Source organism: Amblyomma americanum, chromosome 11, assembly GCF_052857255.1.
Source record: "Amblyomma americanum isolate KBUSLIRL-KWMA chromosome 11, ASM5285725v1, whole genome shotgun sequence".
Lineage (NCBI taxonomy): Eukaryota > Metazoa > Arthropoda > Arachnida > Ixodida > Ixodidae > Amblyomma > Amblyomma americanum.
The window spans coordinates 51,477,708-51,487,074 of record NC_135507.1 but is presented as its reverse complement, the minus strand read 5'-3'; the positions used below and the strand labels follow the sequence as shown (position 1 = coordinate 51,487,074).

Sequence of the window (9,367 nt, the reverse complement as noted above, 5' to 3'; positions counted from 1 at the left end):
TGGCTGCTGAAACCGCCGAGCAACGAGAAGCAAGATTTACCGCGAGAAGCGTGGCAAGATCGAAGTGAATCCAATACAGCCAAGCCTTAGAAGACACCAGCCTTGCCACTGATTGCAGTAAAGCCAAACTTTCATCGAACCATGTGGAGCCGTGTAAAACCAAGGTTTCGCTCTTCTAGTCTACCAGGTTAAAGGGACAGTGAGGAGAACTCTATCAATTTTTTTTGTTAGCAAAATCTGATAGTTCGGCATTTCATGGCCTTGCTGCCGCTTGTCAGGGAGCGAAATATGCATTTATTTCAAAGAAATTTGGATTCAAATTTTAAAAAGTTTTTCCCGTCCTCAGATTCGAACTCGGCGCCCTCTTATGACGTCACGGTGTCCTCTTATGACATCACAGGATGGAGTGACGTGAAACGTGGTGTAAACGCAGACTCTGTCATTTCTGGCAACTAGCGGTCCGGTCTAGCAGCAGCCGAAATGAAAGCTACCGCCGCTGCACGTTGAAGGCATCTATCGGGGGTCGCTACCGTCACTTCGTTTACGTTTGCACCGGCGTCTTGCCAGCATTGCTATGGATCCCGTTCCCGAACCCGACAACGAAGTTCTCGCAAAAACTGCGGCCTGCATTTCAGCGACCTTAGCCCCACAGAGCGTGCGATGGTTTTGAGGGAGCACGGTTAAGTTAGGCGTCGGTGGGTCGTTTCCCCCTTTTTTCAGTGAGCAGCCGTTGCAAACTAAATATAACCCAAATGCGGGGAGTCGCGCGGGGCGAGGACAAGGTCGGCGCGTCGCGCCCATCGGAGGGTGGCCAAGGCTTTGGGGCCAATGGATTGTGATTCCTTGAACGGCGCGGTTGCACGGTGCAGCAGGCGGCATCAAGGAGCTTTCTCACGGTTGCAAGGGCCAGATTATTTATATCTTTTTACACAAAAAACGGATGGGTGCTGAAGGGCGCTCGTGTTTAAAGTTGGCGGCTTGAAAGTAAAACTGACGCACGACGCTTCAGCGGGTTTTGCGCGTTTCCGGAGGTGCGGGGCCCACTGAATCGGGCTCTCTCGCCCGCTTGCATGTGCCTTCAGAGCTGTACTGTGAATGGATTAAATTAGCCAAGAGCTCGAAGAGAACAGCTCTGAATGGAGCCACAAACAAACAAGTTGGAGGAGAGCGGAGTCACGGTCTCTGCAGGTTCCAAATCTCTTTTTCTTAGCTGCCTTGTATCTTGTCTCCCGTCCCTAATTAACGATTTTCATTAGGTAGTTCGAAGTTGACTGGTAATGCGACGGTCACGACAACTGCAGCCCCACGCTGGGGTTGTTTACATAGCTGTGCGCAAACAGTACTGCTCGTTTGCTTGGCATAAAATGCAAGGTGGGCTCTCCTTATAAAGCGCGATGTCAAGACAGTCAGCCAACGGCATTGGCTAGATGGCCTCCTTTGAGGGGTAACTGCCGCTTGACTTGTATCCTCCTATAGCATCCCTGCCAATGGAATGCAGTAATCTATTCAAGCCGGGCAACATCATTTTGTCCTCAGTCTCTGTTCAATGGTACCAGTTCTAGTAAGGGAGGAAGGATGCAGGCCATGCTTTTGTGGCCAGGGTGTCCCAGCATGCAGCTTCACACCTTATCCAGCGCTTTGTATCTGTGCGTAAGAATTTCAGTGCCTTGCATGCCCTTTGCTGTTGCCATTGTGTGCGATTGTGGACTTGATTAATTCTCAGCAGTACTTGATTCCCATATTTCTTGCAGTATCATCACTTCGTCATCAGTATAGAAAAGTTCATTTTTCCAAAAGGGGATCTGTGGTTATCGTGCTTGGCTGCTGACCCGAAAGACGCGGGTTTGATCCTGGGCACAGTAGTCGCATTGCATTGACGGTGAAATGCCAGAGGCCCGTGTGCTATGCAATGTCAGTGTACGTTAAAGAAGCCCAGGGGGTCGAAGTTTTCCGGAGGCCTCCACTACGGCGTCCCTGATAGCTTGAGTTTCTTTGGGACTTTAAACCCCATAAACCAAGCCAATCAAGCTTGCATGCAGTTTTCCATGTGACCTCATGCAATGGCCTAGTAGTTTTGGTGTTCGGCTGCTGAGACTAAAAATGCTGGTTCAAACCCGACCGCAGCAGCCGAATCCCAGTGGAGACAAAATGCAAAAACATATGCGCGCTGTTTGATGTCAGTGCATGTTAAAAAACTCCGGGTGGTTTAAATCAAACTGGAGTCTTCATCAAAATGGAGCCTTCCAGCACATCTCTCACAGCCTATGGGCAATATTGGGATGTTAAACCCCATGTACTGTACCGTAGCATTCTCTGTACCAGTTTTCTGTGTGCGGTATTTGCTATCTTTCCTTTTGGGAATGTTGTTTGAACCTCCACATGTTTTCGTTTGCCTGTGCAGGTGATTCGTTGATCCCTGGCATAGACTGATGTGCATGAGTGGGCTGCGCACAGTTCGCTTGGTGGTTCATGCCTTGCCCTCCAGTTTGCGGGGCAAAACACCAGTCTTGTTTCCACCACTGACACCAAAGACGTCCATGCTTCAGGAACAGTGGGATTTCATCCACGCTGAGAGGTAGAGGTAAAATCTCGTGTGGAGTTCCAAGTATTTACTGGAGCCAAAAGGACGTAGAAGTCTTGCATCCACTTTTGGCCAGCCAGGGCGCTAGCATTGTTACTCAGTTGTCTGCGTATTGCAATGAGGTGACTGCTGATAGTCAGGTGAAGGTTTTGGTCACAAACTTTGCCCCCAAACGGAAAATTACTTGGCTGTGGCGATAGCAGCAAGTGCACTTGGCAGATGTCAGGTTAAGAATGCCCACCGCTCTTGGTCACGCTCACTTTCGGGTTGGGAAAATATTCGAGATGAGGGGCCTATACTGGCGACCACGATGTCGAATTTCTTATAAATGGCCATGCATGATTAAGATTGTTGCAGCTCACTCCGGTTGCATATTGCTGCGAATATTTGCAGTGTTTGTTCGTTTTTCAAATCTGCCGCCACACCACTTTATCGCTTTGTTTGCGATGCAAGACGCGACTAGATTTATCTCGATTGATCGCAGCCAGGCAGAGCTGATTCTACGTTGTTCCGGAATGTTCTAGTAACTTTGCGCTGTTTATCTCGAAAGTTCGCTATCAGCTTTAAATTGAGCACGGCCGACAGCGGCCGGCATTCTGTTCGACGACCGCCGAGCACGCTTGTCGCTTCGCCGCCGCCGAGTGATTCAGTCCATTTTGGGTGCAAGTCAGCCCCAGTAAACAGTTTTCTTTTAGAAGACCCTTTCGTCCGTCTTCATCGCTGCTTCGACTGCCGTCACCACTACGTGACATCTGGTGGAGGTGCTGGGTAGCCTTCCATGTTCCGGACGCCCCCTTCAAGTCGTGAAGCCAGCCCTCAGCGCTTCGCACCCGAGGACGAGCCAGCAGCTCAGCGAGCTAGCCGACGTCTCCAGCGAGAAGAGCCTGAGTTCGGGAAACTGCCGGACCGCACCAGACAGCGAAAAGATGCTGCTACGAGCACCGCAGTCTCGCCGAAGATGTCGACACCGATCATACTACAGCACTTTCAATGGATCCCTAGGCGAAGACCCTGAAGAATGGTTGGATCAATTTGAGCGCGTGGCGTCATTCAACAAGTGGGATGATGCGGCAAAAATTGGACGTGTTCTTCTCATTGGATGGCTCCGCACGCACGTGGTACGAAAACTACGAGTCGTCCCTTACGACATGGGAGCTATTCAAGAGAGAACTATTGAAGGTATTCACCAGTGTCGTGAGGAAAGAAAAAGCCGAACGACTCCTCGAGTCCAGGATCCAGCTTCCGAATGAGCCCATCCGCGGTTACGTCGAGGAGATGAAGCGCCTCTTTCGCCGCGCCGACCCCGGGATGACCGAGGAAAAGAAAGTTCAGTTTTTAATGCGCGGCGTAAAAAAACAGCTCTTTGGCAGCCTCGTCCGCCAGCCGCCAAAAACAGTCGAGGAATTCATGCAAGAAGCCTGCACGATTGAGAAGACCCTCGACGTCCGAGCTCGGCAGTACAACCGCCCTTCCTCTGCCTGTGCAATCCGTTCGGACACGCCGGCCACCACCAGCGACAGCTTACGGGAAGTTATCCACGAAATCGTCCGAGAGGAGCTACGCCGATTACTGCCATCCTCCCCACAGCCACAAGCAGTTACTCTGATGGACGTGGTACGGGAAGAAGTGCAACATGCACTTGGCACCCCGACGGCCACAGAACCCCAGGCCATGACCTACGCCGCTGCAGTAAGGACTGCTGAGCCCAACGACAACCCCCACGTCCTTCCCGAGATGAGCCACTTGTTCCACAACGCCGCCTCCCAGCCCCCGCCCGCCCAGCCTATGACCGACCCTCAAGCCCCAGGAAATGCGACGCCTGGAGGACTTCCGACAACCGGCCGTTGTGCTTCCATTGCGGTGAGGCCAACCATATTCTTCGTCACTGCCCGTACCGACGTATCAGTCTTCGAGGATTTGCCGTTAACGCCCCAAGACCACGCTTCGGACAACGTCCGCAGGAAATCGACGAGTACCTGTGTCGAGAAGAGTACACGCCGAACCGCTTTTCGCGCTCACCATCGCCGTCAACCTCGTGCTTAGCGTCGCCACACCGCAGCTACGCAGCCGCGGTACGAGGAAGGTCTCCCAGCCCCCGTAGGGGAAACTAAAGGCAGCAACCTCTGGAGGTGAGGTTGCTCAAGAGCGATACGCCGAAGATCCTCCACCGACCACGCCCCATAAAGACGCTGCACCCGCGACGCCGCATGAAGAACCGGCACTCGCTGCACTGACGCCGCACACAATGAGAACCCCGACCACGACGCAGGCTGCCTTGAAAACGACGCCGCCACCCAGAAGAGCTTCGACCACACGCCCCACCCGCGATTCGCATACGCGACGAAGCCGTGACCCGACGCCGAGAGCAACATGCAATGCAAGAGCCAGGACCTCCGACTTAGAAGTGACTATCGACGGCCGGAAAGTTACCGCTCTAGTCGACACAGGAGCCGATTACTCGGTGATGAATGGAACATTCGCTGCGCAGCTGAGAAAAGTCGCAACGGCTTGGGACGGCCCACAAATTCGCACCGCAGGGGGCCACCTCATTACGCCATCAGGACGATGCACAGCGCGAGTGACTGTCAAAGGACATACCTATCTTGCCACCTTTGTTGTGCTACTGCAATGCTCCCACGAAGTGATCTTGGGTGTGGATTTCCTTAATGAGCATCAGGCGATCATCGACCTCCGATCCAAGCAGATCACGCTTTCGACGGACAACGCTATCGCTTCGATGAAACCTGGGGAAAATCACGTTGCCCTGAGTGTTCTGCAGGAAGAAGTGAGCGTCCCACCCCGATCAAGCGTTATCGTGACCGTAGGCGCCACGAAAGCCATTAACGCTGAAGCCATCATCGAGGGGAACATGCAGTTGCTTCTAGACCGAGGAATCAGCATCGCAAGACGCATCGCACATTTCCACAGTGGCCAGGCCGAAGTACTGCTGACTAACTTCAGCGAAGAATACCGGCACATTAACAGAGGAACGACGATTGCTTTCTTCGACGAAATATCTGACGTACGAGACTCCTTCGCCCTCTCCGACCCCTCCGCAGAAGATTCGCCTGACCAAGAGAACTCGCCCACTTTCGACATCAACCCAGCCCTGCACCGGAACAGACAAGACCAGATCCGCAATCTGCTTCAAAGCTACAGTGAGTGTTTTTCGACACCGCCGAAGGTGCGACAGACGCCAATTGCCAAGCATTGCATTATAATGGATCAACACGTCCGACCTCTCCGTCAAAGCCCCTACCGTGTGTCACCGCGAGAACGACAAGCCATCCGGGACCAAGTCGAAGAAATGCTTCGCGACGATGTCATCCAGCCTTCAAACGGCCCATGGGCGGCACCGGTTGTTCTAGTGAGAAAGAAAGACGGCGCACTTCGATTCTGCGTGGATTACCGCCACTTGAACAACATAACAAAGAAAGACGTCTACCCCCTCCCCCGCATCGACGACACACTGGACCGCCTCTGCAGCGCCAAATATTTCTCATCGATGGACCTCAAGAGCGGCTACTGGCAAATTAAGGTCGACGAAAGAGATTGCGAGAAGACAGCATTCATAAATCCGGATGGGCTATTTGAGTTCAAGGTGATGCCATTTGGTCTCTGTTCCGCACCAGCGACGTTTCAGCGAGTAATGGATACAGTGCTGGCAGGCCTGAAGTGGAAAATTTGTCTGGTATATTAGGTGACGTCGTTGTTTTCACCTCGAACTTTGAAGAGCACCTCAAACGACTTCGAACAGTACTAGACGCAATCAAGTCGTCTGGCCTAACCTTGAAAGCAAAGAAATGCCACTTTGCCTACGAAGAGCTGCTGCTTCTAGGCCACATCGTTAGCAAGGAAGGAAACAGCTGCTATTGAACAGTTTCCACCGCATCGCTAGCCGTTCCCTTTCCAAGGCCGGGGCTTACTATTCGACAGCTGAGAAGGAGTGAATTGCCATCATCTGGGCTACGTCGAAATTCCGCCCCTACCTCTACGGACGGCCGTTCAAGGTGGTCAGCGACCACCACGCGCTCTGCTGGCTTGCCAATTTGAAGGACCCCTCTGGCCGACTCGCTCGATGGAGTCTGCATCTCCAGGAGTTTGACGTCACCGTCGTTTACAAGTCCGGACGCAAGCGCTCTGACGCCGATTGCCACTCACGAGCCCCTGTAGATGCACCGCCGCCAGACGACGATGAAGACGCCTTCCTGGGACCCATCAGCCCCAGCTCTTTTGCTCAGCAGCAACGCTCGGACCCCGACCTAAAAGGCCTCATCGAGTACCTGGAAGGCAAGATTTCTTCACCCCCCGCTTCATTCAAGCGAGGACTGTCTTCCTTCTGTGTGCAGAATGAGGTTCTTGTGAAGAAGAACTTTACAGTGAACAAAACAGCCTACCTCCTTGTTGTATCTACTTGTCTCCGCGAAGAAGTTCTACGTGCTTCACACGACGAGCCGACAAGTGGACATCTCGGGTTTACTCGCACCCTCCGCCGCATTCAAGACAAGTATTACTGGCCCCGACTCTCTGCCGATGTCGCACACTATGTGAAAACCAGCCGAGATTGTCAGCGACGGAAGACTCCTCCCACACGACCAGCAGGATTTCTGAGCCCCATTGAACCTCCCTCAAGGCCCTTTCAGCAGATTGGCATGGACTTGCTTGGCCCTTTTCCAACGTCAACATCTGGAAATAAGTGGATCATACCCGCTACGCCGAGGCGAAAGCCCTACCGAATGGAACAGCAGCAGAAGTCGCCAAATTTTTCGTGGAGTGCATTCTTCTTCGACACGGTGCCCCCGATGTGCTCATCACGGACAGAGGAACAGCATTCACGGCGGAACTAACGCAAGCTATCCTGCGCTACAGCCAAACCAGCCACCGGAGGACAACTGCATACCATCCGCAGACCAACGGACTGGCTGAGCGCGTGAACAAAACCATCGCCGATATGCTCGCTATGTATGTCGATGCTGAACACAAAACCTGGGATGTCATCCTGCCTTACGTCGTCTTCGCCTACAACACCGCAGTGCAGGAGACCACCCAGATGACGCCTTTTAGGCTCGTCCATGGCAGGAAGGCCATGACCACGCTAGACGCCATGCTGCCTAACGCTACAGAAGAAGAGAACGTCGACGTTGCCGCCTGCCTTCAACGCGCAGAAGAAGCTCGAAGGCTTGCCCGATAATGGATCAAGGATCAGCAGCGGTCCGGCGCAAGACGCTACAACCTACGAAGACGCAACGCGGAATACAAGCCAGGAGACCAAGTCTGGGTGTGGACGCCCATTCGCCGCTGTGGATTGAGTGAAAAACTTTTGCGTCGCTATTTCGGCCCGTACAAGGTTCTTCGTCGGCTGGGTGAACTGGATTATGAAGTCATCCCTTACGCAATGACTGCATCCCAGCGACACCGCGTACGACCAGAAGTTGCCCATGCTCTATTTTCGCAAGATCCGTTTTTTTCCCTGATTAGTCGCATTATTTGTTTTAATGCATCGGGTCGATGCTTCTTTGAGAGGGGAGTAATGCCGCAAATATTTGCAGTGTTTGTTCGTTTTTCAAATCTGCTGCCACTCCACTTTATCGCTTTGTTTGCGACGCAAGACGCGACTAGATTTATCTCGATTGATCGCAGCCAGGCAGGGCTGATTCTACGTTGTTCCGGAATGTTCTAGTAACTTTGCGCTCTTTATCTCGAAAGTTCGCTATCAGCTTTAAATTGCGCATGGCCGTCAGCGGCGGGCATTCTGTTCGACGACCGCCGAGCACGCTTGTCTCTTCGTCGCCGCCGAGTGATTCAGTCCATTTTGGGTGCAAGTCAGCCCAATAAACCATTTTCTTTTAGAAGACCCTTTCGTCCGTCTTCATCGCTGCTTCGACTGCCGTCACCACTACGTGACAATATTATGTACCAGGCACAAAGTTATCAGGCTACGTGTTGGCGGCAATAATTAACGTGACACAAGCCTTGTTCTCGGCAGAAAAACTGGCACTAAGCTCAATGCACAGGCGTATATGCAAAGCAAGAAAACATGACCATTTTAAGAAGGTGTTGAAGTGGGAAAAATTGTATTTAATTATCCTTAAGTCCATGTGGAACTCCTGCAAGTCGTTTGATGCAAGAGTGTTTCAAAATCTGGTTGAGGCAACTGCTTATTCGCCGATGGTCAAGGCAGTAATGCTTTCCTGAATGCACAGCACGGTGGCGCCTGGCATTCGCACTGTTTGTGCTCTGCAGGTTTACAAAAATTACGAAATGCTACACTGTTTGTTTGGGCATTGTTTTCTCATGTTTTCTTTTATTTTTCAGCCTGTACATGCTCGCTGTATGAGTGCCTGCCCGAGTCATCACTGCAGCACTTGCAGCAATGCTTGCACGTGAGCGTAGAATTGAATAAATGCCCAGTTTCGACAGCTGGAGGTTTTTGAATTTTCTTGTGTGAAATGAAGCTCCTGCTTGTACTTGACAGCATAGATCACAGTGACGCCTATAGTAGGATCAGGCACCATTTTGCAAGTCTATTGGTTTCATGCGTGCATTCAGGATGTCCAAGGGAAGTGCATTCAGATGGACGTGGTTGGCAGTGCCCAGTTTTCTACTCACGGGAAGTTCAAAGGAAGCAAGTTTGAGGATGTATGAAGGACAAAGAAAGGAAGTACATTTGGCAGTGGTGAATTTTCTATTCAAAAGTCTAAAGGAAGCAATGTTTTTCTTTGAACTTCCTTTCGACCAACAATTGACCCTTGCTCATACATTCAACCTGAATGCACTTCCTTCGAC

General features: G+C 51.9%; 1 long non-coding RNA gene across 1 annotated transcript; it reads left to right on the top strand.

Annotated features, from left to right (window-relative positions):
- The first annotated feature begins 2,053 nt into the window (after positions 1-2,053).
- Positions 2,054-9,000, top strand: LOC144110011 (uncharacterized). Its single transcript, XR_013309674.1, has 2 exons — positions 2,054-2,575; positions 8,897-9,000. It is a non-coding gene; the product is annotated as an uncharacterized LOC144110011 (long non-coding RNA).
- Positions 9,001-9,367: the final 367 nt, after the last annotated feature.